Below are 27580 nucleotides of genomic sequence, written 5' to 3' on the forward strand. Positions count from 1 at the left end.
AATGGAACATATATTGAGGAGATCTACATATATATATATGTTCCAACCTACATGTGTGTGTATATATATCTCCTCAATATACGTTCCATTCTATGCATCCGAAGAAGTGGGCTGTAGCCCAGGAAAGCTTATGCTCAAATAAATTTGTTAGTCTCTAAGGTGCCACAAGTACTCCTGTTCTTTTTGTGGATACAGACTAACACGGCTGCTACTCTGAAACCTGACATAGTGCACTGGCATTGAAGATCCCATAGTGCTTTTCATAACTGTGTGCTTGTGCCCTGAAATTGGACAAAAGTAATGCATGTTTTCCCACTTGGCTGCCACACTGCACCCTAGAGGAGGCTGCACTTCAGTGCTGTGGTAAGCATATAATTGATGAAATGTTTTGAGGTTCTTGGGATGAAAAGTACTGCACAGATGTGTAGCATAGAGTGTTAGCGAGTGACTGGACATGTATATGGATAACAAGAATATCTGGAGTTATGATAGCTAATACTAAAAATAAAATGGAAAGGATATTAAACCTCATGCTTAAGGTCCTAAATCAGCCTTTAACTTTTATGAATTAGAATGAGATTTTTCAGGGGGGTGGGAGCAGATTATCCCACATCTATCTGTTGTAGGGGTTTCTCTGAAATATCTGACGCTGGCCATTGACAAGATACTGAATTAAATGAGCCACAGGTCTGATTCACTATGGGAATTCCTGTGTAACATTTTATTGTAATGAACTAGTAATGTGTATGTGTACCACTGCCCTCCTTTGCATAGATTCAGAACAGGTAACTGTGGGCCCTATGCCCTACATGGCTCATGGAGATTCTCCTTTAGTTTAAATAGTAGGGGATGTCACTTTTGGAGCAAAAGGATCTGGGTTCTATCATTGCCATGAAGTTCTGAGGGGCTTGGTGTACAGCAGAGTGACAAAGGTCAAGTCCCAAGAGGCCACATTTGACCTGTTATTACTAAATGGATTTGTGCAAAGTTTTCATGATGTTTGGTGCAGCTAAAGGTTGGGCAGACATTTTGTGTAGACCAACATTTTAAAAACATGGGACTGAACGTGTGGAGAGACAGAAGAGCGCTGATAGATTTTGGGAAGCATAGATCATGGTAAAGTTGAAATGTACTACTAATCTGTGAGATCAAGTAGAAATACATGGAGAATTCAAGAATTCTCTGCAGTTGAGAATGCTGGTAGTTTTAAAACTTTTGAAACGCACTGCACAAACTTCTATGTCTCTGATTTAATTCAGTATATGAAACTACTATGTGTATTTTTAGTTGAACTCTAAGATGACCATAATGTCTTTTATCTAAGAACCAAATGAACAATATCAACAAATGATCATTACAAAATGGTATTTAATATTTTCTAGGGTAAAGTGACCTGAAAGAATTAAGATGAACATGTTTTACTCAGAGAAAGAAACACATTATTGCTCCAAGTTCATGATTAGCAATGATTGAAAGCCAAAAGGTTTGGGGATTTGATTTAGTTTGGAAAATGGTCCATATGTGTGGAGCCTTCTCTAAACCTTTTTGCTACACTGTGAAAAGGGGTGTATTTTAACATGTTAATGTGTAAAATTCTAGTGAATATAAGGCAAATTGTTGTTTTAACATGAGTTGGCTGGTCATGGTAAACTGTAGGGGAGTTGACCAGCAAACACACAATAAAACTACAACTTACCTTGGCTTTGCAGAGATTTTAAACATGTTAAAAACACACCTTTTTCCTAGTGAAAACGAGACCTAGGAGTCGGGATCTAGCTCTGTTATGCTCTCTCCCCCTACAGTTGTCATGTTGAACCCAGCTCTCTGCCTCTTCATCTATATTATCTTAATAGATCCTTACAGTTGTTTTTGACGATCCCATTATGAGCCCAGCAGTCCTGGCTAGCGTGGATTTCATATTTCATGTACCTTGGTGGTATGCACATGAAAGCATGTGGGAAATTTGAATTCAAGGACAGCAAAAGGCCACTGAAGAGCCTAGGGGAGTTATTGGAGTATTGGGGGTGCTCTTCCAAGGTGAAGGAAGACTCTGTGTCTTTGGTTAGCTTGTATGGATGGAAGAGATGTTAGTACTTTTTGGAGGATTGCAGGGTTGGCAGAGTAGGCAAAGAGAAATCCTTCTCTCACTGAATCTGGGCCCGGGGGAAAGGTTTTGGTTGGTTCTGGTGTGTTGGGAGACCAAAGACTGGGATTGTTCTTTCTTTGCCTTCTATTATGTATGTCCTCAGCCACCCTTGTTAGATAAATTATCAACTTCATGTTCAAACAGGAACCAAAACACTTTGATCCCGTGCGTTTAGTCTAGTGAAAACAACCTCAGTGTTTGTATCATTGTTATTGACGTTAAAATGACTGTATTTTTTAAAAAAACATGAGAGTAAATTAGAAGCCGGTCATTATCCAATGAGACGTTGACATTAAATACCATCGCCTGATGAGCTGACAGCACCTGAAATATTTGGCCGTTTCAGAAGCCTGCCTAATCTATTGTGATGGGTCTTCAAATAAGAGAGCATCTCAAGAGCCTGAACAATAATAATGGTGAATGGCTGCTTGCACCGGGTAGTGAATAAAAGACTTACATATGCCTGTGCTGAGATTCCATTGAAAATGAAAACATTGGAGCTGTCATACTTTTTCATAATTTATACCATAGATCGTCAACTGCTTTGGGACATAAATACGATAGAGAGAAAATGTTGAGCAATTTGCTGTCAGTTCCTGAAATAAATTATCATTTAAATACCTCCTCTCTATAAAGGTTATTATCTTACTGGCTTGTTCTTAGAATTGGACGATCTGCGAGAAATCACAATACATTAAGCTACTCCTTCATATGTTTAATATTAGTTACTGAGCAAATTGTTCTTGCGGGTAGTTTTACTGTATTCTGCTGAAGCAAGACACTGCTAGCTATTAAGCTCTGCATTTACTATTAATAAATACTGTAGCATATTACAGATGTCAGACAAAACTGAAGAAGCCTACCTGTGATTTTATGTCATTTACTGAACTACTTCAAGCTAAGCCTATGAGAGTCAGCTTTCCTATGAAACAGTTTTCCTTAAACAGTGATATTTTTTTCTTCTTCACCCCACAGTATAATCATATGGTTAACCCTTTGACATCAGTAGACATGACATCATGATTTCATGTCTCTTGTGATGCAGAGAACCAGGGCCGGCTCTGGCTTTTTTGCTGCCCAAGGAAAAAAGCCTCCCGCCGCCCCCCTGAGCACCGGGGGGAGGTTGGCGAGCCCGCCGCGGCTCCGCTGGCAGCCAGAGCACCAGGGAGAGGGCGGTGAGCCTGACCAGGGCTCTGCTCTCCCTGGTGGCCAGAGAGCCTGGCCGGGGCTCTGCTCTCCCCGGCGGCCAGAGCGCCAGGGGGAGGGTGGCGAGCCCAGCCAGGGCTCTGCTCTCCCCAGCGGCCAGAGCGCCAGGGGGAGGGCGGCGAGCCCGGCCGGGGCTCTGCTCTCCCCAGCGGCCAGAGAGCCTGGCCGGGGCTCTGCTCTCCCCGGCGGCCAGAGAGCCCGGCTGGGGCTCTGCTCTCCCCGGCGGCCAGAGCGCCGGGGGGAGGGCGGCGAGCCCGGCCGGGGCTCCGCTCTCCCCGGCGGCCAGAGCGCCGGGGGGAGGGCGGCGAGCCCAGCCGGGGCTCCGCTTTCCCCGGCGGCCAGAGCGCCCGGCCGGGGCTCTGCTCTCCCCGGCGGCCAGAGCTCCCGGCCGGGGCTCTGCTCTCCCTGGCGGCCAGAGCGCTGGGGGAGGGCAGCGAGCCCACTGCGGCTCCGCTCTCCCCGGCGGCCGTGCCGCCCCCCTCCAGGTGCCGCCCCAAGCACAAGCTTGGTGAGCTGGTCCCTGGAGCCGGCCCTGCAGAAAACAAAGATGCATCCTAAACAGAGTAAAGTTGAGAAATACAATAAAATAGACAGACAGTAATGCTTCTAATTCTGCAAGTAATTGTGTGTGCATTTCATAGCATTTAGACACCTAATTACCTTATTTATTTTCTGAGGCGGCTTTATGGGAAGTCAAGTGCTATCAATTGCACCCACAAATATTTACATAATAGGTGCAAAATCTGATGCCATTTCTCAAAAGTGGGAGCTATGCTGCTAAATCAGATAACAAAATCTAAGAAAATACAAGGCGCCCGAAATCCTGCAGCAGAAATGAAAACATTTAAAATCTGTCTCAGGATTGATATTGTTAGTGGTTTGACTTATACCGCAGTAAAACCCTTAAATATGAGTGACATTTAAACTCACATGATTTTCTCCTAGTAACAGTTGAAAAAAATTATGCTTTATGGGAAGTCATGGTACATTAGGAAAAATCTGTTAAGGGGAAAAAAAGACAATCAGCAATGGATAGTAAAGGAAATGTGTCAGAATATTCATTCTATGCCAAGTACCTCATTTCCTTCAAAGGGGAAAAGGCAGGGTTAATTTCTGTTTGGATTAACTCAAATCAATGAATCGACACTGTCAGTTGCTGTCCTGCTTTTATATTGCACACAAAATATCTGATTAATTAGCTGGTGCTAAATGCCTCAGTAGGCTTCTCTGCAGTAGAACTAAGGCTAATTAAGATCATGTCAGGATGAAATGATGACAGGGTTACAGGCAGAAAGCCATTCTGAACTCAGATAGCACGCCTCGAGAAAGCCACCTTTATGTATTTCATGGTGAGGATTATTTTTCATTCTAAGCATCATGTTTGTTTCCAGTCTTAGGGCCTGCTTCTCCTCTCAGTTACACTGGCATAAATCAGTAATCCATTGAAGTCAGTTGGGCTTACACTGGTGTAAAACTAATGTAAGTGAAAGAAGATTCAGGCCTTTGCATTTTAGATTCTCCTTAATTTCATGTGAGAGCTACATGTCTCTTTTGTTTAATTATACAGCTACTGTTGTGGATTGTATTACTGAAACTTTTGTTTAATCTGAATTTTTAATATGCGTCTTAACTAATGTTTCATTTTATGTTTTGCGTCAGAATCACTTTTTTGTAGAGTTGGTTTGCTCTCTAAAAGCCTCCAAATGACACATGCATTTTTGACCTAAGAGCTCACCAGATTTGACACTTAACTATGTAAAAGTATATTTTTAACATAGAAATGGCGCACTCAAAAATTACCATAAACTTTTTTGGCACAAACATATTTATTTATATCATGCAACTCACTCAGAATCAAGTCATACGGAATAACCTGTGTACATGTGGGTGTATCCCTTGCTCCCTTCTTTGGAGGACACTGGTCAGCTTAGAATGTAAGCTCTTTGGGGCAGAGACGCTGTCTTCCTTTGTTTGTATAATGCCTTGTAGCACAATGGGGCTGGAATGTTAATAAAATATCTGGTCATACTCAGCGAATTTGCACCCATTTAGACTGAATCTGAATTTCACCCATTTGCTGTTTAAGGTCCAATTTCTGAAGTTAGAATTTAATTAGGTATCTGTGGATGGAATGTCTTGGTAAACAAGCTACTCAGTAGCTGTTGTCTCATGCATTTTTAAAAGGTTGGTAGTGGATTTGATCATGGTTAGATAAAGGCACAGGCATTATAGTCCTGTGTCTAGGGCCACAGTTCCTGGAGTCACATGAGATCAGAATCTCCGCTTTCATTTAAAAAATAATTATGTAGCTAACCTTCAATGATGGAAAGAAAAGCTTCAAAATGTGAACCGAGTGTAAGTGATGCCTGAGTCTACAGATAGCCTGAAACAGTAGCTCCAAGAGATGTGATTTGTCTTGTTTATCTTAACTCAGAAACCCGCTGTCATCTCTAAGGTGGGTGGGGCCATGCCTGGAGAAAGACCATAGCATAGAGGTGGAGCCGAGGGCCCCATGTGAGTTGTGTCTAGGGCCATGGATTTTCTTGATTTGGCCTTGGACTCATTTGATGGCTTGAGGCCTGATTCATTACATCTGCAGATGGCCGAGAATAGTTCTTCTGCATACTACTCCATTTACCCAATGAGATTTGTTATCTACAGTCCATATTCACTGTCAAAGGACAAGTCACTTTTGCAGTAGGTGTTCTTGGAGGAGGAGAACTGAGGACTGCTAAAGGGAGAGGGCTGCAAGAAGCAGACTCATTGCAGATCACACTTAATTGGCCACACACAAATGTCTTCATAATGGAAAGCATGCACATTGTTACCATAACAAACTGCAGATCATTGGCTATGTGCACACAACAACATAGCCAACTCTGCCCAAACCAAGATGGGAAGAGCCAGATTTCAACAATAAGGTGGCCAAATGCTAGTAGAAACAAAATGAGCTTATCTGTAGGAACATCACACTGAGGATCTGCTTAGATGAAGTCATTGTGGCAGGTGTTGGGAGCAGGTGTCAGCAGAGACACTTGTGCAATATGTTGTGTAGGAAAGCAGATATGCACATGGTATTGCTGCAGAGCAGAGGAAGGGTTTTGCACTTCCACACTCAGGCTTCAGGTCAGGAACAAAACAGCACCACAGAAAAGCAGGATGTTGGCAGATCATTGGTGACTCTGTCCAGTCTCCTCTTCACATACCTCTGAAGGAAAATGTGAAGGGTTATGTCACACATGGGTAGCAGGTCACACACTGCTGCCATCTGTCTCACGTACTTAGAACGGTATAGCTCAGTGATCAGCTATCATCAAAGTTCCTATGATCTGGACAATGGGAATGATCATAGTCACTCGCCAGGGTGAAGACCAGTACTAGTCAGATATACCTATTGTAGCAATACCACTGCTAACCTTGTACCATTAGGACAGAGAATGTGACGCCTGAGACTACCATGCTCCAGCAGAAAAGTTGGCATACGATTTTGCCATTAACTTGCGGGACCATGGCTATGATACATATATTGATGACTGTTCCTAGATATAGGTAGTACCCTTCATCTTTCTGGTGAGAATTCACAGCCTCTAAACTCACTTAAAAACAAAAACCCCGAACCTTTATATATACACATACCTCCCCAATACAGCTGGGCAGGCAATAGATTTTGAGATTAAAATATTTTTCCCCGTTCTGAATTGGCATAAAAAGTAAAATCTCGAATGTCCAGAAACTGAAAAATCCGATGGAAAAAAATAGTAAGTTTGGGGGTTTGTTTCAATAATTTTGAAATGTTTTCTTTAAACATCAACCCTTTAAAAAGATTTTTACTATAATCAGCTTAAATTTACAAACAACAAATTGTTTTGAGCTGGAAAACTGAAATTTTTCATTTTGAAAATGTCAGAACAAAACATTTGGACAATTTTAAAACTTTTTTAAAAAAATATTTCAAGTCAAGAAATTGGTTGAAACTGACCCTTTCCACAAAAAGGTTCGGTTTCAATGAATCACATTTTCCAGCCAAAAAAACATTTTAACAAAAAAATTCCCAACCAGCTCAAACCACCAGACAGTGGGTAACACAGGGAATTAACACACTGGCCTTTCACCTCAGAAAACCTGGATTCAAATACCAGTAATGTCAAGAAGAAAAGAGAATATGGTGGTTCCGTGTGAGGATGTGAAAGGTTTATGAGTCTCTGCATAAAACAAGTGGAAGAAGTAATCCAAAACCGAATCACTAAATCCTGCACACTAGCATGCTACAGGGGCAGAGAATTTTCCTTGCTGCTAAACAGCTAATTTCTTAAACTCGGTGGATGACTACAAGCTACCATATAACCTTTTTCCATGTAAGGCCATTTGCATTCTCTGTCTTGCATCAAAGAAAACTAATTGCAGTGGTTGAATTGTCAAGGGAATTCACAACAGTTGCAGGAACTGGTGAATTTCCAGGTGTCAGACAACAGCTCTACTGTTTGTTTCATCAGAGTGGTCTTTCCTCAACGCCTTGGGTGTTATTCCTCCAACCAAAATATTGGGCTGAATGCATTACATGTGGAAATGTGGGAATCACAACACTGCCTAGAGCCAAATATAATTTTCTCTCTATTAATCACAGGACTCTTTTCATTTAAAAAATGTCACTACATTTTACTATAGGCTGCAAATATGTTAGTCTTCTTTCATTCTTGTCACTTCGCTTATATGTGTAAGGGTTGATGCAATGTGTTTTGCTTACACTTCGAAGATTCCTAATGGATTAAGATTCTTTACGTTGTCTTCTGGTAAATATCAGTTTGTGGAAAAGAATAATGGAACATACACCATATGCCTGAAAAACTATAAAACATCTAGGGCTCTATAACAGGAAAGAATTACTGCTAACCTTGTCTGATTCTTTTTGAGGTTTATGGCTCTACAGCTGGAGTATTTTGGATACCAGCCCAGAATACTGTGCACGACATTAGGACATTACATATCTCTAGCATTTAGATCGACATTCTGAGGGCCATCTCGTTTTCTCCTTTCACTTGCACAGAGCAGAAAAAGGGAGAAGCAATCTTGGTGGGATAATGAGGCTCAGGGAGTTGTGAGCAGAGGTTAGAGCTCTGTGTGGATGATCCATAGAATCAGATGTCAGGATGGCTTGGAGAGCCATACCTCCTCATATCTAAAGTTTCAAGACCTACTGATGAGTTGGCAATTCAGCAAACTGCAACTTGCAATTTTGCCCCTCTTACATGTTTTTCCCTGGAATTATGTTTTGATGCTTACTGTCTGATAAAGAGCGTAATTTTGTGTAAGAAATTGAAATGATTGTTTTCGCACCGTGCTACAATACAGAACACAGTGTAAATCCTGTGGTCTGGAATCTATTAATTAGAGTTAAAGAAAAGTCACATTCCATGCAGTTAAGTGTAATAAGAAAATGATCAGTTTCTGTCTGATGGAATATTACAATGCCATGAATTTGCCTGCAATGCCTAGGGAAAGCAGTATTTGGTTTCAAGCAATTTTAGGATACAGCATAGGCAATTTCACCTAACTAAGAGGCAGATACTGACACCTGAGTAGACCCAATGACTTCAACAGGACTGTGCACAGAGGAAGGTACTGCTCAGTGAGTCCTCCCTAAGCTGACATATTCTGTTTCATAGGCCACAGGATAGTTTTGTCTTTCCTGCCTGTGTGCCTTAGATTATCTCATATTGAGATTATTACCTAAGTCTCTTTGGCACTCAGCAGGGCCGGCTCTGGCTTTTTTGCCGCCCCAGACAAAAGAGCCTCCGGCCGCCCCCCACCCCCCAGCGCAGCAGGGGAGGGCGGCCGGAGCCCCAGGGGGAGGGCAGCGAGCCCCAGCCAGGGCTCCGCTCTCCCCAGCGGCCAGAGCGCCGGGGGGAGGGCGGCGAGTCCCGGTCGGGGCTCCGCTGTCCCCGGCGGCCAGAGCGCCGGGGGGAGGGCGGCGAGTCCCGGTCGGAGCTCCGCTGTCCCCGGCGGCCAGAGCGCCGGGGGGAGGGTGGCAAGCCCCGGCCGTGGCCCCGCTCTCCCCGGCGGCCAGAGCCGGAGCACCGCACCGCCCCCCTCCAGGTGCCGCCCAAGCACAAGCTTGGTGGGCTGGTGCCTGGAGCCGGCCCTGGCACTCGGGTTCCTGGGAAAGCTCTTGTGATGCTGTCCCGGACAAACGGTGGGTCCCCCAACTAGACTTTATATTGGCTACAGTGAGGATGGACTTGAGAGCTTTAAGCAGTTTTCTCCTGGTGCTTCACAGTAGCTGCTGTTTGATTAGCTAACCCCGGCAGTCACTTAAAACTTTTTCTCTAGGATCAGCCAAACAAGTGAACCAAACCCTTAACGAAAGGGACAGAACAACTTGGACAGTCACCCAGCCAGGGATGTGTCATATTGGTGCGGTTAAAGCCCAAGAGCATCCAGAGCTCCCTGGTGTTCTGTAGAGCATTGTGGTGTTGTGTGTGTCTGCACATTTTAGATAAACATGCTGTGCTCGGTTTGGTGTTGAGATGCCCAGGTAAAGTCCCCGTGCATCCCCTGAGGCACTTTGACCATGCACTGCTGCCAGTGACGTTTTCCAGCAAAGGGTAAAATAACTGCAAATGCACAACAGATCTGCATCCTCATGGAGCTCCTGTGCATGAACAAGTGCTCCAGCCTATTCGTGAAGAAGGGCAGGAGAGCCAGAGCAGGGATGTGGGCATAACAGAGCCCAATATTGCTATTGCAGGTCCTAGTCTGCAATAGGATGATAACTTTCACTCTCCCCTGCACAGCTAAGGGACAGATTGTGATAGCCTTAGTCATGTTGAATGGGACCTAAGTGTACGAGTGGTCCCACTGAAGTCATGAGCACAGTGTTGAAAATAATGGATTTTTTGGTATATTGTCAGTTCCCAAAAAAAATCAGGGAAAAAAATAATTTCATGACAACCCAAAATGAGACTCTTTTGGCATGTTCAGGGAACCAAAAACTTAATACATTAAAAGTTTCAGATCAAACTAAATTTTTCGTTCAACTCAAAATGAAACATCATCTCAATTTTCAGCCTTTTCTAACTTTTTAAAAATGAAATTGAAGGAAATTTTTACACAAAAAAGTTGTTCCGAATAAAAAACCCAAAAGATTTCATTTTGAAAAAGTCAAAAACAAAACATTTTGATTTTTTTTAAAATTTCTTCTAAAGCAATTTGACAAAATTGCCATGAATTCTCAATGTTTCTGCTGACCCAGATCTGCATTTTTGCCCCCCCCTCCCCCCCAAAAAAAGTTTTGAAGAAAATTTAGCCCAGCTCCTGTCATGAATAAGAGCATCACAATCTGGCCTGAGGTGTTTGGGTTTTCTCTTTTCCAAATTAATGTGAACTCTGAGGTTTTGAAAATGAGTTTGAACAAAATATGCTGGGGTACAGATCACAAATAGGGAAAAAGACCAGGGGAAATGAAATACACAACCCAAAACCACTACGTGCACTACTCAGCACCCTAAAGCAAGCTCTAGGGAGCATAGACTGACATCGTGAATGTAGTAGATGGTAAGCAGGAGAAAATAGCTCAGGCACTGTAGCCTCATGATATAATTCTAAAGTCAGAGAGGCATTGTGCTTTTATAATCTGATTCTCGTTTAAATACATGCCCCTTAAATATTTATCACTTTATGAATATGCATGTTTTATCTAGTCTCGCTGAATAAGGTATAGCACATCTAATTTTTATATTGTGTGTATATATAAATAATTTAAGTAAAGGACTCTTTGTTCTTTGTTGATTTTATATGTGTTTCCGCAGGGTTCAAAATAACAAACTCTGGCATTTCCAGGAGAAATCTAAACTCAGATTTGCCCCATTTAAGACCATCTGAAATGCCTCTAGAGTAAACCCCTGCCCTGCCCTTTTCCTTCTCCGGGAGTGATTATGGCACTTTTGTTTTAAATGGTCCCTCTGAAAATTCAGAACTGTGTGTTTCCAATATCAAACATTCCCGAAAGCGGGAAAAAAAGTGATACTCAAAATGAATCCTGTCTTGACAACAAGCTGAACCTCTAATACACAGACTGGAGGGTGGGGGGAAGTGCTTTCCCTACTGGTGCGTGTATGTGGAATAGGACTCAAGAAGTGCTTATTCAGTTCACCTGTACAGTGGTGTCCCATAGAAATCTGACAAAGCAATAATTTGAGCTTTAATACAACAAAGTTCAACATAGTTCCACATCATCAATATAAGGTAGATATTTTACCACTATTCTCTGAAGCCAAAATCGAAATCTGCATGTGACTGCTGATTGTAGAAACGGTGAAACGTGAATTTCACTGCAGAAACGATGAAACGTGAATTTCACACACGCACATAACCACACACACACCCCTCAGAGTTATGAACACCAGAGTTATGAACTGACTTATGAGGTCAAGCACACACCTCATTTGGAAATGGAAGTATGTAACCAGGCAGCGGCAGAGACAAATAAAAAAAGCAAGTACAGTACTGTCTTAAACATAAACAACTAAAAAATAAAGGGAAAGTTTTTTAAAAAAAGATTTAACAAGGTAAGGAAACTTTCTGTGCTTATTTGATTTAAATTAAAAGCAACATTTTCCTTCTGCATAGTAAAGTTTCAAAGCTGTATTACATCAATGTTCAGTTGTAAAGTTTTGAAACAACCACCATAACCTTTTGTTCAGAATTATGAACATTTCAGAGTTACAGAACAACCAATAAGCACTCACACAAAGTGCTGTAGGACCAATAGGAGGAAAGTGAATCAGTGCAAACTAGTATATGACTGTAGCTGCTTCATTTCACATATCAAAGTTTGAGGCTTGATGCTATTAAAAAGGAATAAAATGTAGGCTGTTAAATTCTGATTCTTTTCCTATGTTGAATGGACCCCCCTCCAATACCCGTTGTAGTCAGTGGGAATCTTTCTAGTGACAACAGAAGTTGGATCAGGCCCAATATGCATGGAGGGCTCTGTCTTGCAAGTTGCTAAGCAATCTGACCTCTGCTCAGGAAATCACAGAGGCACATGCTTAGCTCTATTCACATGAGCAGTCCACTGACTTCAGTGGGACTATTTCTATGCTTAAGTGCTTTGTTTGAGCCCCAAGTGGCCAGCACTTTGGCAGGATTGAGCCCAGTATGAAGCAGGCACCTAATATGTATCAGCAATGACATATATGTTCAGATTTCTCAGCATATTAAAAATTAATGTATATTTCATTGAAACTATGCTTTCCAGTTAACAATTGACTTCCCAAAGGATTTTGATTTTTAATGGTCTCCCTACATTTTTAAGTGGTTGTGAAGGAAATAAATGTGTTGTCTTAAGATTTCTTTTAAACTTGCATGCTATATCACCCTAGTTTGCATATGGATTGAGTGTTTGCTCTTCTCTATGTACTCTCTTTCATTCATCAATGGTTAACTTTCATCCTGGCCAAAGGGTTTCAGTGTGGGACCACAAGGTTCTGTGGCACTGCAAGGATCCCCTAAATAAGGAAACTTACTGAGTTATTTCAATACCACAGTTTGCAAATGGCTGACTTCATAACTGTGTGTGTATATTATACAATAGAGATAGACAACAGGGCAGATCTTCAGCTGGTGTCAAACATCAGAGCTCCCTTAATGGAGCTATGACAATGGACACCAGCTGAAGATCTGCCCATAGGTGCTGGAACTAAGGGTGTTGGGGGTGCTGCTTCACCCCCTGGCTTGAAGGGGTTTCCATTATATACAGGGTTTATAGTTTGGTTCAATGGCTCTCAGCACCCCCACTATACATATTGTTCCAGCACCCCGGGATCTGCCCTGGAGAAAATACATTGTGGTGTGATTGTAATGGGATTGAATTTGGGATGGCCATAATATCTGCGAGTGTTGATGCTACCAAACGAGCGCCAATAAAACTTTTGGACCCTCCAAGAAATATAGATCAAAAGGAATGTCTGAACTACATCAAGAAGTCAGTTCGTTCTCATTTGATAGGCTGACGCCAGGCTCGCCTTGCTTTCAGTTCAAGTGGCACCTTCTTTTGTTGCTTCAGCTGAAGTTCAAATCTCCTGTGATCCAGGAGTGCGTACAGTACTGGATGAATGAAGCATTAGGCTTTGGGACTATAAAAAACACTTTGCACTTCTTATGCACTTTCCATCTGATGACCTCAAAGCACCTAACGAAAAATAATGAATTAAGCTACACAATACCCCTGTGAGGCAGGCAAGTAATAAAGGGATAATTAATAAAAGCCCAGCTCTTCCCCTTCCTAGCTCTGCTTTCAACACCAAACCATGCTTCTTCCCTTAAATTTTACTTTCCATTTCCCTTATCTGGGAAACAAATGAGTCTCTTTGAAGGGACTCTTAATTGATTACTGAACGGGCTGTGCATGCAGCGTACTAATTAAATTGTATTTGCGGTACAATTTATACAGAGGAATCCAACAGCTATGATTTCAATGATTCCTTGTTTCACACAGGAATGGGTGAGTTCTATGTGACTTTGTCCTTTTAGAGAAACAACCTGGGTGATGTAATATCTTTTATTGTCTCTCTCACCAACAGAAGCTGGTCCAATGAAATATATTATCTCACCCACCTCCTCTCTCTAATACCCTGGGATTGATACCGCTACAACACCACTTTGTCCTTTTCGATGCAGTTGGGTCTTTCAAACTTCAGACAATTGAATAAACTAATTTCTCTCACCTGTGTAATTATCCATGTCCCATTTTCCAGAAATTATTGTCTTATTGAGCATAAAGATGACTCAGATGTTTTATAGAAAATAAATAAATGTGAATACAGACCAGACAAGCCTCATTAGATTGCATTAATTTTAAGGTAGTTTTTAAAGCATTTTCCTCCTGTGAATATGGGTTTAGCTCTGTGTTCTCAAGAGACTTTTAAAATCTCACTTATACCTTTTTTTAAAGTCTCCCTCATGCAGATTCATCAGCTTGACAGCACTGTAAATATGCATTTCTGGAGCTATATCCCACTGTATTCTATTGTGGTAAAAAGGAATAATAAATACCACCTTAAAGCAATTAAGTGTTAATCTCTGATCGGACAATGTGAAAAGTTCCCTAACAGGGAGTTGTAAAATGAGTATGATCTGTATAATGTTTAACACTTAATCACTGATTTGGTTTATTCCACATACAGAGATTTTTCTGGGTGGATCCTTGCCGATGACTAGTGCCCCAAGGAATAGGCATGGGGAGTGAAATTGTGACCTAAATTTCACTTTCGTATTCTCCTGATCCTGGGCCCACTCTGTGCAGGCCCCGTTGACCTGCACTGAGTTGAACAGTTCTGACGTATGCTGGTTGCTAACGTTCCCAACAGACCAAAACTGCAGCCAAGGATCAGCACAGTATAGTGGTTCTCAACCTATTTACCATTGTGGGCTGTAGCCACACAATATATTACCTGGATGGCCCTGAGGATGTCACATGGGCTGCTGCTGTGTGCTGATTGGGCCATGAGTAGGCCGTGGGTTGAGAACCACCGGCACAGAAGTATCCAGCCAAGCTTCCTACACAGGGAGTTAGGGTAATGTAAGTACCAATTTGCCATCTCTACATCTGCTGGGATGAGCCTCCTGGAGCAAGTTACACCAGCATTTTCATCAGATTCTGCAGGCAGTGTGGTTCAAAGCAGACATGCCACAGAATTTGGCTGTGCACAGGTAATGCAGCTGTGCCGATTCTAGCTGGTTGGGATTCATCCCTAGGAAGATGAGGTTCTACTGCTCAGCTTTCTATAGCTTGCCGAGTGTAGTAGCAGGGCATGTGTAAATGGATACTTTCTAATTCAGAAGAGGTGAATAGTACACTTCAGAAGCTAGAGTTGAAATTAATGAAAACATAAACTCCAGGTTTTGCTAGCCCCCATGGGGTTGTCTTGTACTAGAATCATACATTTCTGTTAAGCTATCTGAATTGCAATGCCATGTTGGAAGGATAAAACAGTATCTGCCAGTGAAGGTTCACAGAGACCAAATGATAGTTGTTAAGGATTCTTAGGAAGGTTGTCACTGAATGTCCCAAAATCTTTAAAATGTCCTTTGCCTTGGAGATATTTCTTTCAATGCTGCTCCCTGAAACCCGATAATATTGATACACCGTGTGTTGCTAGCGTCGTTTGCATACTATCCGTGAGAGTGATACTTGTGCTGTGTTCTAGGCATGTGTTTATTCAATGTTTTACTCAGTGGGGCTCATTCTGCTAGCTATCAAGTCATTTTTCCTCTCTCAGTCCATAACCTAAAAGGCCCTCAGAGAAGCAATGATTGGTGTTATTTTTTACTACCATTCTAATATCTGCCCAATTGTACTTGAGATTCCCTCTGTGCAGGCCAAGTTTTTAAAGGAGTAGGGACACTCTGCTTCTTAACTGAATCATATTGCCAATCTCTAAGGGCAGATACAAATTGTGTTTGCTTCCTTTTTGCACTAGCACTTAGATTTCTTGAGCATTTAAATGAGACTCGTTCCTAATTTGACAAGTGGGGACCCAGACTTCGATGCTTTCTTTGCTCATCCTTTTTTACAGACCCTGATCATATGTTCGAAAGTTATTCCATATTTTCCTGTTTGCAGCTATCAAATTGCCTTGTTTGAATTTGGCTCCTTTCAGGTTGCCCACTTCTGTCTGTTTTTGTTTGGCCTGATGAAGTGAGTAGTGCTTCACCACTAGTCACTGAAAAACCTATTAAACTCCCTTTATGTTCTGTCCTTGGCATATGATGTAAAACAGTCCCAAAGACATTTGCCACTGACCTATTCTTGCACCGTCTAGCTCTTGATTAGCTGAAAGCCTAACCTAAACCGTCCAAGGGCAATTTTAATGCTTTTCTGATGATGCAGAGTTTAAACCTTTCTTTCACAACTGCAGTTGTGTAATGATAGTCTTGCCCAGGGGGGACAATCTGTGACAATAATAATTGAAGAGTTTTTCCCCTAAAAGCACATTAGAATATTCTAAATGCCTTCTAAAATTGTCAGATAAATATGGTGATTATTATATACACTTTCCAAATGTCTTTCTCAGCTGACTAAAATCAGTGGTCCATGCAAATCACTTCAAAGTCATGTGGTCGCCATCCTTTCAGCAAAACAACAGCTTCTGTGTGGCTTTATGGTTTTACATTGTGTGCCCTTGGGTACTGTTGAGAGTAATGGTGTAATCCCAGAGTTGGCAGTAGGAGGCGTTTGCTAAAGATACCAAGTGGTTTGAATTTAATGCAGGTGCTGAGATTAATACCCAAGAGTACAGTTCTAATAGGTAAACTAAGATGATGGATAAAGCTATGACATAAACTCATCTTTCCTCTTTTGGGTTAAACTTTCAACTGCCGTTACTGCTAAATCTAAAGTATACAAAAGAAACCACGGTTGTCACACATCTATATGAAGTATCAATCCATGGGTCTGATTCCTGGAGAACTTTACATTGATGAGTTTAAGCAACAATTTCTGTCTAAAAAACTTTTAAATTAAATGTATTTATTTTCCCAGCATTTTATCACACTGGATTACATACTGACACAGCTGCCAGGATGACATGGATGGCTAAAGTTACATATTTCTTCATCACATAATGTAATTTGCTGCAAAAGCATGTTTCTCGTTGGCTTCTTTGGCCTACCAAGAAACGTGTAATTGCAAGTTAGTCTCCTGTTTGGGAATTCCTGTTGCCATCAAGATAGGGATGCCTTTAAAAAAGAGAGAGCATGGAAAAGGAAAAGTCAGCCCTCCTGCATTGTATTTCGCTCAGCAAGATGAAACCTTCGATCTGAATACATCAGTGACAGTAATTGCTTGGTAGCAAGGATTGCTTTATTACTTAATAGTAGCATTATCGATCAGCTGTGTTTGTCCATGAACTGACAATGATAACCTCAAATTAGATCAAGTTTTATTAAAGAAATAAAATCTAATTATGGTCTATGCCTGGTTGTAGACAAGCAGCAATAACCTGTGTGAAAGGATAATTATTGCAACAACATTTTTGCAGTTGTTTCTTAAAAAAAAAAAAAAAAAAAACTCTTTTGTTTTTGCTGCATGTATTACTTTCTTTAATTTATGAACCTATTCTCTGCCTCCTCCCCTGCACATGTAACTGGCAAACCCACATATTTTAATGATATTATAATAGTTGCCCTAAAGGGAGCTAGATAAGGGGGGGGGGAATCTAAGTCTCTATCTGAGAGAAAAAGCGAGAGATTTCAGGGGAGGTATATTGGGGTTGAAAACAAGGATGCATAAGTTATTGCAGCCTCAAGGCAGCAGTAATTTATGCACTGACAGTTTGAGTTTCATGCTCTGCTATTTAAAAAAAAAATGCATTACAAAGAAACTGCCTCTGATACATTAGTGTATGCGTTCGTTTTAGAGATGCCGTGCATCACAGAGACAGTCTGAACATAAACACTTGAAACATATACATCATTAAATGGCAATTGTCCTATTTCAGAGAAAAGAAAACTAATTATAAAAGGGACATTTATTTTCACCAATTTTGTAAGCGTTTGGGTGTCTGGAAGGATGCTCAAGCTCCAATATTGTTTTCCATATCTTTTTTTTTTTACTGTCTCAAGCTAAGAAATTGTTTTATGTTGAAATATGTTAGTGAAGGTAGAACTGTCCAGGACTTGTGTGTGTGTGTGTGTTGCATTGTCCCAGTTGTCCTCTGTGGCACCATTTTGCTACACTTCTCCAGGAAAGCAACAAAATGGAGGCTAGCGGAATTAATTTGAATGTCCATTCTGGATTCTAGAAGTTCATTGTATTACCAGCCCTAGAAAAGTCTACCTGTACATAATCCTCACTGACCTAGAGAACCAGATAGGGCTTCTACTTTAATGAGAACCATGTGTGTCATACAATAACACTTATAATTATACTGGTGCACCATTGTCTTCCTGGAAAAAATAGAACATGACCATATAGTTTTGCTTTTCCCCTTTAGATGGAATGAGTTTTGCTTGTGGGCCTCACTTCTATAGCTCCTGTCTGGTCCAGTGAAAGAAATTGTGGCTTAGAAAGTTTGAAACAAAAGGAGCTGCATTGAGTGTTCATTAAAAAATATATATTGAACTAAACATATTAACTACAAGTAGCTGTAGGCCGTTCTCATCTAGATTTAATTTAAGTCATCTCTATAGTGACCTTCTTCGGAAACCGGCCACATTGGGCATCACTTAGCATCATCGTTGTCTAATTTACAGTGAAATTAGGATGCTAGCTGCATCCTAGTAGCACTTGAAGAGGTCTCCTCTGAAAGTTCTGTGTAAAATGGTAATGGCAGCAAAAATAATATTAAGTATCAGTTTTAAGAGCTATTTATTTTTCATAGATATGTTCTTGGCTTATGGAATGTTCATTTGCATTTTTATGCAGATAATGTGTTTTGTGTGTCAGTGGCTTTTTCTGAATAGAGCCCTGGACTCATTTCAAAGTGCTTTAACATATTAAAAAGTAGACCACAGGATTTTCAAATCGGCTGCTGAATACACATGCGAAATAAAGCAAGTTACTTTAACTCTGTTTAAAAAAACCAGAATATGAGTCAGCGCCTCAGCTGGTGTGACTCTTCAGAATTACTTCAGAATTAGCCCCAATGTTATCCATCTAAGGGTATTTAAATTCATTACTCTAGGAAGTTTGCATGCCATAACTATCACCTAAAACAACAGGATTTAGCAGTGACAGCAAGCAGAGGAAAAAAAAAAAAGAAATCACTGTGCTCTTAGGGGCAATTATTTTATCCCATGCAAAGCTGATCTTTTTGTGTGTGGTAGATCAATAAAAATGCAGTTATAACTATTTAAATTGGACATTAAGGCATTTTATAAGGATATATTTGCCAGACTTGAAATGCAGTTTTTTGGCTTACAATAGTAAAGTTCAATCTTTTTTTTTTTTTCCAATCTCTTCATGTAGAAAGCAATTGCCCTTAATATGCCTTTGCAGAATGCCTTTTAGTGCTTTGCCTTCTCCTCCAATTGCAAGTCATAGTCTTGCCTCACCTCCTTTCTGTGACTTTGTACTTTACTCAGTGATAATGTAGTGATACATTCCACCATGGAAGTAACAAATGCGTATTTTCTCTCCTACATTTTGTGACACATTCAAACGATATGTCAGATATACATTCACATTTGATACTGTATTTGCTCTCTTTTATGTTCTACACAGTGAGTTGGCTGGCACTGAAATGATGAATATTACAAGGAGAAAAATGGTGCGGGGATTTAGAAGAAAGGAAAACTTTGAATGAAACAATGCACAAGGTCTAGCACAGGGGTAGCCAAAGGTGGCACGCAAGCTGATTTTCAGTGGCACTCACACTGCCCGGGTCCTGGCCACTGGTCCGGGGGGCTCTGCATTTTAATTTAATTTTAAATGAAGCTTCTTAAACATTTTAAAAACCTTATTTACTTTACATACAACAATAGTTTAGTTATATATTATAGACTTAGAGAAAGAGACCTTCTAAAAACATTAAAATGTATTACCAGCACGCGAAACCTTAAATCAGAGTGAATAAATGAAGACACCACGTCTGAAAGGTTGCCGACCCCTGGTCTAGCATGTTATTCTCACTGCACTGAAATACTGTCATTAGAATATCCTCCCCCGTCTTTCTATATTTCTGTAGTGGATTGTTTTTCGGAAGTACAGTATGTGAAATGCAGACCCTCCAGCTTCCACCATCACAAGTCTTCCGGAACAACATTCCACTGTTGAGTGAGAGCTTAAATATATTTCTTCTCTCTGGTCTTGATACGTTGCATCTCCTGGTATTTTTGTTTCATTTTATAGGACTTTTCAGTGTGGTTTCTGGAGAGGGACTGAATTTGTGGGGCAGGGCATACTGATAAGATACTCCACAGATACACTAAGTCTATACCTAATGTAACAAACACAAGAGCAAGGCCAGATTTAGGCAGGAGACCACCTGGGGTGCTGGGTTAGCTGGGCGCCAGGCTTGGGGTGCTGTTTTGATGCAGCTCGGCAAAGCAAAGTACTACGCTGTAATAATGGACTGCACTCCCGACATTAGTCACAATGAAAAGATGTAATTTACAGTAAGATTTGTTGACAAAAAGGATGGCTGTATCCAAGTAAAGGAACATTTTATCTGCTTCCGGTCTGGACTACTCTACTGGAAAAGGCGTAACAGAACTATTTATGAACATTTTGAGTGAGAATAAAATAAAGCTTCAGGATTGCCATGGCCAAGGCCACAACAATGGGGTGAACATGAAGGGAAGAAACAGTGGCATCCAGGAAGGATCCTTGTGCTGAATCCAAGAGCTTTCTTTGTGCCTTGTGGCTGCCATTCCCTCAAGCTGGTTGTATCAGATGCAGCATCATCTTTAGAGTCAATATCTCTCTTCAGAGTACTGCAAAGGATATACGTCCTGTTTTCAGCATCAACTATCAGGTGGAAGATCCTCACGGACAATGTTACAAATCTGACCATGAAGCCGCTAAGTGACGTTCGCTGGGAGAGCCGCATTGACAGCGTAAGGACAATAAGGTACCAAGTGATTGAGGTTTACAATGCCCTGATGGAACTGGCGCAGTCAATTATAGCCAACACTAGAATCTGACATGAAGGGCAAAGCCTAGTGAACCAGATCACTGACTTCAAATTTCTGGTCTCAATTGTGGCTTGGCACAGTATCCTGTAAATGTTGTAAACAAGGCATTACAAACTCAGTCGATGAGAAACTGCCCTGATTTCATTGTGGCCTACAGAGACAATGGATTTGAAGATGCCATCATTGCTACCAAAGAAAAGGTGAAAAATGTAGGAGTTGAGCCTCTCTTCAAGGAAACTCATATTCACCGCAAGAAGAGACAGTTTGGTTACAAGGGCAGAGAGGAGGTGATGGGAAGCTCAGAAGAAAAATTCAAGAGGGAGTTTTTTGCTCGCTTGTTTACACTGCTCAAGCATCCATCAAAAGAAGTATTGGAGCACCACAAAAAGAGCTGGGGTTTTTTGTATGACAATAGTAAGCTACCAGCAGACCGGAAAACACTCTGGAACAATTGTACAGATCTTCACTGGATGCTGACACACGGGGACTGTTCGGACATCAGTGATAAAGACCTGTATGTCAAATTGGACAGCATCCATCATATTTTGCCACATGGGAAGCACTCTCCACTCCAAATTCTCTAATTCATTCATGATGCAGAGTTGAAGGATACTTTTCCGAATGTCTGGATAGCTTAGAGGATTCTGCAGCTTTTCAAAGCTCAGGCTCATTAAAACATATCTTGGATCAATGATGGCTGATGAGAAACTGACATGGTTTGCTATTTTCTTGCTTGAAAATGCCATTGGCCAGTCTTTGGATCTCTCTGGCACTGTGCTTCAGTTCGCGAGGGCAAAGGCGAGAAAAGTGACCATTTGAACGAAAGGTCTAGGGTTAATATTCTAAGGTTGTCAACTAATGTAACATTATTTAATACTGGTCCACCCAGTGTTGGTGCACAGTTCAATTTTTTGATGTTAGTACACTTCAGTTATTCTTAAAATTTAAAAAGTTTCTATAAGCTTAGAGGAAATTTTTATTTGCTTATATATGGCATGAATAAATACAAATTTACAAATCCTAGAATGCAAATTTAACATCTTATAGGACAGGGATAAATGTCTGTTAGTATAGGACAGGGATAATACGTCTGTTAGTCTATAAGCCCATGCTTTTTTGCAGATTGTGCATCAAAGTTGTGAAATGGGCTAAAAGTGCAATAAAAAATAAGATATTCAAAAGTTTCACAAATGGGGGGGGGGCACCATTTGGTCTAGGGATCGCCCTGAGCAAGAGTTTCTTTCATTTGTTCTAGAATGGATAGCAGCTACTCTTTCTGTCACCACCATCAAAAGTATTGCTTGTTGCCAAAAAGAAACACAGTAGGATTTAACTTTGATAATCTCCATACTTGGCCATATCAGTTTAATGGTACTAATTCTAAAGTGGGGTCTCCTTTTACTGAAACCCCACTATTGTTACTAGCTAAATTAGCGACAGAGTCCTGTGGCACCTTATAGACTAACAGACGTATTGGAGCATAAGCTTTCGTGGGTGAATACTCACTTCGTCAGCTAAATTAGTATATTATCGGCCACACTTTATATTTAGGGTACATTTATGTGTAGTTTATATAAAGGTAGTCATAAGAAAATCTGCAGAAGTTATTTATTGATGGTTATAAGCCATGGTTATTAGCAACCTATTGACCTGCTGGACTCTAACAATTGATTAATAGATATCTTAATAAATGGTTAATCATTTATTAATCCTTTATAAACTTTATTAATGTACTTGTTATATAAAGTGTGACCATTATATCTAGTCTTAATAAAAAATTATTAAATCTTTTTATTGTGACAGTTATAAAGAATATTTTATTCTATGCTCTTCCGGTTCAGAGTGCATTATCCTTAGTGTTTGTGCAGCACCTCACACAATGGAGATCTGATTTCAGGGCTTTTGGCACTATTGTAATATAAATATTGATAATTCATCATCCCAGTGAGCTTTGTTAATGTTTGTATAAGTGAACAATGCTTTACAAAATTCAGTCATTCACAATGGGTCTCCAGGAATGTAGTGGGAACTAGTGAGGTTCTGCTCTATGCATTATATGTTGTTTTTATATTTACCTTGGGACAGGTTATCATTCTTCAGATATCATCATCTGAAACATGTATGTGTTTGAAATGCAGCTGGTTTGAGACAATACTCCAAAAACTTAGTGCAAATTATTTGAGGGGAGCAAATTCTTAGCACTGGGCCAGTCTAATGAGCTCTCTACCATTAGGTTCCTCTCAGGCTCTAGAACCAACAGATCAAAGTGGATGAGTTAAGTGTGGGACATCCTCTGCTTGACATCAGACTTCTTGCATGATGTCTCCCTGGACTTGATTAATCTGGCCTCCTTGCTATTTTTGTATACCCTCATGGAGAGGAGGACCAGGCAGTCCAGATGAAGCATCTGTCCTTTTAAACCTGACAGGTTTTTTGGGAGAGGGCATGGGTTAAATTTCTCAGGGCTTCCATGTTGTGCCTTAAAAGCATGTATGATTCCCATGCCAGGATAGCTGAATTCCTTGAGGATACCCTTTTAAAATCCTACTACAAAGCCAAGAGACTCATCCAAAGAGCATTGAAGCCAATGAGAACCTTTCAGTTGACTCCAGTGGGCTTTGAATCAGGTCCAAGTTTCCAGAAGCAGAAATTCTGAGGAACAGACCAAAGCTTCCAGAGGTCCAGCAAGCCAACTAAAAAGAAATTATGGTACACCTCTACCCCAATATAACGCTGTCCTCGGGAGCCAAAAAATCTTACCGCGTTATAGGTGAAACCGCATTATATTGAACTTGCTTTGATCCGCTGGAGTGCGCAGCCCACCCCCCCACCCCCCAGGAGCATTGCTTTACCGCGTTATATCCGAATTCATGTTATATCGGGTCACGTTGTATCGGGGTAGAGGTGTATTAGGGAAGCAAGCATCCCCACTGTGTACATGGGTGGAAGAGGACGCTCCACTCTTCCACCAGCCATGGAGCATTTCGCAAAGCACCATTGGATACTCTCTGTAGTGTAGTTACCAGATGGGGAATGGAGCTAGCTTCCACAGTGTAATAAGGGGAAGCAGCCCTGAGTCCAGGCTGCTGGTCTCCTCGGCAGGAAGTCAAAATGCAAGGTAAGGCCAAAATCCCCCTTTTCAAGTTAACAGTGATGCATATTCACATGTATCTATTCTGCTCTAGGTCTTTGAATTTTATACATCAGGCTTTAGTTTTTTTAATGGTGCCTGGGAGTTACTGTATGCATGCAATCCCTTTGCTTTCTTAATTGGATTGGCGCATTCAGCTACTGCGAATTGCTTTGAAAATGCACATCAGTGTATGTTCCTGCTGTGGGTAGGGGCACAATTGCTGTAATCAGCCTCACTGTAACACTCCCACAGTACCTCTATTAAATCCAGTCCGATTTGCTGACCAACCCATAAAAGCCACTCTGTCTGCAGGAGAACAAGCCTGGCAGTACTGAACAGGCCAAAAAAAGATTAAGGGCTAAATATGTTTTCTTTTTGTCTTATTTTTTTCCCTGGGTATTCTGTCCAAGGGAAGCTAAGTGCATTATCCCCATGGCATTTGGGAATGGGAGCATCCGAAATACTCAGCCTTTTATCAACATGTCAGATACGGGCACCACAATCTCTTTTACTGCACAGTGTCAGGGTTTGCAAACTCCGTGCTCTATGTAGCAAGCAAGGAAAAGTCCACTTCCACCAGTGTTGTTTCATAGCCTTGTGTGGAAGAACCACTTCAGCATAGTCTGTGTGCTGCCACTTCTGATGCTTTATAATTTGCTGCTTTCGTTTCCTCTGATGCTGATGTCATGGATACTGGTGTTTGATGAGACAGAGGGCGCGCGCTGGGACTTCACATGCCAAGATAAAGAAAATCAATTTCACTGCCTAAAAGAAGGAACTACTGGTGCCGAAGTTCATTGAGTACTACAAGTCACTTCTATGGCATGGCAGTGTTAAAGGTGGATCCATTCTGTGTTTGAAGATCGTGCTCTGCATGGCTGCCCTGGGGTACTACAAAAGGACCTAGGGAATTCAAGCTTAAATAGGACATGATGCATCTCTTGCACTATCAATAATACATGCTCATTTAAGAAAAATGTAGAACAAGATCATACGAATGTCTGATAGTGAGGAAAAGCACAGTTATGCCACGCTGGAGAAACAGTTTGGAAACAGTTCAGCAATATGGGCTAGATCCACCAAGGGACTTAAACATTAGTGTTGGTCGTGTTGTGCCCTAAGAGCATGTATCATTCCCATGCCAGGATAATGGAAATCCTTGCAGATACCCAGTACCTGTTAGGCACCTTGCTAGACAATGGAATCCACAGGCCTGAGTTAGGCACTAAGGGTCTCTATATAATACATGGGGAGAGTTATGGAACTAAGCATGTGTTCCACAAAGCCAGCACACGGAGCAGAGAGCTGCCTACACTAGCCAATAGGAAATGCCTAATGTGCTAATACCTCACCCAGGCTAAGTTTCCTTCTCACTGATTCTAAAATGGCATCTGGGAGCTCTCTTCATAGGAGAACCTGCTGGTGGCATAAAGCGAAAAATAATACAGTCTACACCACTGAGTCATCCCCACCTCTGTGCAGAGGGCATTCCAGAATGAGCCAGTTGTGAGCTGAAGAGATGAAGGGGAGTGGCCAAAGCACACTACTCCTGGACCACTGGAGCAGTACCTGGTCCTAGTCAATGGGACTACACAGGTGCGTCAGTTTAGGCCTGTGATTAGATCCCTGGCTGGATCGGGGCCTAACACACAAACCTTCAATAGTTCTGTCAACATTTGCTTTCTTTTTAATCCCTCCTCACTTGTAGGCGTGATGGCAAAGACAAGTCTACATGCGGCCTTTGAATGAGCTAAAGGAGGAGGTGCAGTGAGTGGGTTTGCAGAGGGCATACAAAGCATTAGGAGCAGTGGGGAAGATGGCAGAGGGATTAGGGAGAGAAGGGAATGAAGGGGGCATCAAGGCTTAGCAATCACTGGCAGAGCAGAAAAGGCGGGCCAGTTAAATGTCTCAAGGAGTGAGGGGGAGGAGATGGTACATGCTCAAAATGATGGGCAAGTGATTTGAGCACCAAGAGGAAAAATTAAATCAAAAGATCTGAGAGAAAGGGCCTGCAGTAGTGGAGTGGGAAGATAACTACTGTGTGGATATAATAGATAGGAATATATCCTATTTAGAGCATGTGCATTTTAAATTTTTTACTATTTTATAATGGAAACCGTAGCCCTTTTCCTGTAAAAGGAAGGAGACCAATTCAATTCTTTACTGCAGTAGGAGGGTTAACATTGGGGGGAGGGGGAGCTGCAAGAGAAGACTCCCTAGAGTAAATACAGGCATTATAATTTGAGCCAGGTACATCTATGTGTTAATAATTAGTCAGTTTAGATGGATTTTTTCTTGTAGGCAACTCCACTAGCTCACGGGCAACATCAATCCAAGTTTCTCTTCCATTTCTGCACTGCTGTAAATATCCTAGTGAGATAATGTAAAAAGAACAAAATTTTCTGTTTGGTTGTCAGGGGACTGGGGGGGGACACAAGACCAAACCTCAAACAAGAAAAAAGGGGGAATTATCAGATTAAATCTTTTAATGTGAGAGTTCATTTGAGCAGAACAGTTACACTCTTTCCATAGTATATGCATCTTATTTTTTAAATGTGTAACAATCTTCCCAGACTGACTGATTACGTTGATAAATATGGTGATAAGATCAATCACTGTTTGTATCTGTATTTCCACATACACTACACTCTATATTTTCTCCATCAGACTAGTTAATACTGAGCTTGCTGCATATTTTATCGTGTGTTGGTAACCATAGAGTTAGATTTATTGTACTTTGGGGTGATGGAAGAGTAGTCATGCGTGAGCTGCACTATCATAACAAATGGAATACTATGGTTCTTTTGTTTCACTGGATCTTGGATTGAATATTCAAATGGCATATAAATGTTTCAAGTAACAGTAAACACTTGGCAGAGTAATTGGGTGCGAAGCCTAAAGTAATGTGAGTGCCGTGGCTCACCGGTCCCAGGGATGTTTGTTACAGCTCTCTAATTTTAAAAAATAACTCAGAGGAAACAGAACGATAAAACAAGAAGAATAAAGAACTTGCATTGCAGCCAAAATGCAACCCTGTCTTTCCTTTCATAAAACAGATTCATGACTGTGTAGTTGTTTTTGCACTCTGTATGCTGGGGGGAGAGGGGAAAGGGGAGGAATGCTTGCCCCAGCCCAGCCCCTGTGGACTTCCCAAACTGATATTTGAAATTCACACTCAGATATGCCTAAGCTTGTTTACTTGGGTAGTCCTTGTACAACTTGTGTGCACCTGTATATGACTGCAGCTTGGTGAACACACTGTTGTAAAATAACCAATAAACAATATTACATATGCATCCGAAGAAGTGGGCTGTAGTCCACGAAAGCTTATGCTCTAATAAATTTGTTAGTCTCTAAGGTGCCACAAGTACTCCTGTTCTTCTTTTTGCGGATACAGACTAACACGGCTGTTACTCTGAAACTTGTCAATAAACAATACATTGTTATAGATATACATGGTT

At 41.2% G+C, this 27580-nt stretch overlaps 1 protein-coding gene across 4 annotated transcripts in view; it reads left to right on the forward strand.

The window, feature by feature from the left end:
• Positions 1-27580, forward strand: part of GRIA3 (glutamate ionotropic receptor AMPA type subunit 3) — a 210701-nt gene that overhangs the window by 41642 nt on the left and 141479 nt on the right. The window lies entirely within an intron of this gene.

This window comes from Malaclemys terrapin, chromosome 9, assembly GCF_027887155.1.
Source record: "Malaclemys terrapin pileata isolate rMalTer1 chromosome 9, rMalTer1.hap1, whole genome shotgun sequence".
NCBI lineage: Eukaryota > Metazoa > Chordata > Testudines > Emydidae > Malaclemys > Malaclemys terrapin.